Source organism: Apium graveolens, chromosome 4 (genome assembly GCF_009905375.1).
Source record: "Apium graveolens cultivar Ventura chromosome 4, ASM990537v1, whole genome shotgun sequence".
Classification (NCBI taxonomy): Eukaryota; Viridiplantae; Streptophyta; class Magnoliopsida; order Apiales; family Apiaceae; genus Apium; species Apium graveolens.
In genome coordinates this window covers 274,069,168-274,071,964 of record NC_133650.1, presented here as the reverse complement: position 1 = coordinate 274,071,964, position 2,797 = coordinate 274,069,168, and positions in this window count along the sequence as shown.

The window sequence follows — 2,797 nt, the reverse complement described above, 5'->3', positions numbered from 1 at the left end:
CATAAACTCGTAATCATCCTTATCTGTCCAAAAATTAGGTTCAGAAACTAGTATCAGTGTAACCCTTTACTACCAGTTCCCTATCTTCTCCATACACCAAAAATAAATCTTTAGTCCTCTTTAAGTACTTAAGAATATTCTTGAAAACTATCAAGTGACCCTCACCTAGATTAGAGTGGTATCTGATCGTCATGCTCAAAGCATACGAAATATCAGGATAAATACATATCATTGTACATATTATAGATCCAATTGTTGATGCATCAGGAACTTTCTCAAACGGCCCTTATCATCTAATGATTTAGGGGGCAATTATCTTTTGAGATCACTATCCCATGAGATATCGAAACATATCCTTTCTTTGTCTCTTGCATCATAAAATGATGTAATACTTTATCAATGTATGTACTCTGACTAGGTCGATTAATCTTTTCAATCTATCTCTATAGATCTTGATCCCTAATATATAGGTAGCATCGCCTAAGTCTTTCACCGAGAAACTATTTCTCAACCAAGTCTTAACATCCTGTAGAGAATGTATTTCATTCCTTAACTATTATATGTCATCTACATATGATACTTGGAATGTCACATGGCTCCCACTAACCTTCTTGTAAACATATGGTTCATCTTCATTTTGAATAAAGCCAAACTCTGTGACCGTTTCATCAAAATGAATATTCATTCTCCTTGAGGCTTGCTTCAATCTATAAATAGATAGAAGCAACTTACAAACTATCTTAGCAAACTTTAGATCGACAAAACCCTCAAGTTGTATCATAAATACATCCTCTTCAAGGCTCCCATATAAAAAAACAGTCTTGACATCCATTTTCCAAATCTCATAGTCAAAGTAAGCAACTATTGCTAACAAAATCCTGATAGACTTGACCATAGTAACCGGTGAAAAAGTCTCATCATAGTCTATACCATAAATTAGTTTGAAACTTTTGCCACTAGTCGCGTCTTATAGGTCTGTACTTTACCATCCATGTCAGTTTTCTTCTTGAAAACCCACTTGCACCCTATAGGTTTTTTATCCCTTCAAGTGGATCAACTAAAGTCAATACTTTATTTTGATACATGGATTCCATCTCGGATTTCATGGCCTCAAGCCATCTCTCGGAGTCTGAACTGTTTATAGCATCTTTGTAGGTAAGAGGCTTATCATTATCCGTAAGCATCACTTCACCATCTTGAGTCAAAAGAAATTCATAATTTCTCCAGGGCTCATGGTGAATCCTACTAGATCTACGAATAACATGTGTTTCTTGGACAAGATTACTTTCAACATTTTGATGTACATCCTGATCTTATTCCAACTCTGGTTCAATGTTATCATGTGGTTCTCGATCTTTATCGAGATGTATTATCCTCCCACTGATTTTCTTAGAAAGTAGTTCTACCTCAAGAAATACAGAGGCCCGAGCAACAAACACTTTGTTCTCGGAAGGATTATAAAAACTATACCGTAGTCTCACTTGGGTATCCCACAAAATAACATCTATCTAATCTTGGTCCAAGCTTGTCAGAGGCTAAACATTTTACAAACGCTTCACGTCCCCAAATTTTCATAAATGACAAGCAATGATGTTTATCAATCCATATCTCATACGTAGTATTTTGAACCGCTTTGGTCGAAACTTGGTTAAGTGTATATGCAGCCATTTCTAGAGCATAACCCTAGAAACTGATTGGAAGATTCGCTTGACTCATCATCGATCGCACCATGTCCAACAAAGTACGATTTCTCCTCTCGGAATTGAGGTATTTTAGAAGGAGTAAGTTGTGATACAATATCACACTCCTTCAAGAAACTCTTAAATTTGAGGCTTAAGTATTCTCCTCTACAATCTGATCGTAAAACTTTTATACTTTCCCTTGTTTGCTTTTCTACTTCGGTCTTATATTCTTTGAACATTTCAAAAGAATCGTATTTGTTCTTCATAAGAACCACATATCCATATCTACTGAAATTATCAGTAAATGTTATAAAGTAGTATAAGCTACCCCTTTCCATCATACGCATTCGACCATATACATCATTATGTATAAGTCCTAGTCGTTCGGTGGCCCTTTCACCTGATCAGGTAAAAGAAGCTTTAGTCATTTTGCCAATGAGACAAAGTTCACATCTTTCGTATGATTCGTAATCAAACTAATCCAAGTATCCATCTATATGTAACTCAGAAATGCGTTTCTCATTAATATGGCTTAACGACAATGGTAGAGGTAATGTTTGATTTGAGTCATCTTAGAACATTTAAATTGTTAACTCATTGTGCAACATTATAAGCCTTATCATTAAAATAGAATAAACAACTAACCTTTCTTGTCCTTACAAGAAATTGATTTAATGTATCCCCTAAAGGCAGGCACGTAATAACAATTTATCAAGTTCTTAATCTCGCATATCTGGGAAAAATTAGGTAGCAATTTCCTTCAACTAGAGCAACAACTTTTGCTCCAATTCTAACCCGATACCTGAAGCTTGACCATTGCTAGTCTTCTTCTTCAGATCTTCCAAACAAGCTCGACAATTTAACTTCCAATCATCCGGTTATTTCCACAAGAATGACAATCATCTCCTTTAGCAACACCCCTATCAGGCTTCAAAAGCCCTTTGGGATTGGACTTTGGTTTGGCACTGAATGAGAACAAATCTTCACCTTTCTTATCCACTTTCCTTTCCCATTTGCATTCCATGTGTACATCATCAATATGGACATAATTCATGCCTTTATCCTTTTATTTTCAGCAGTTCTAAACATGCTTAACAACTCAGTGAGTGTTCTGT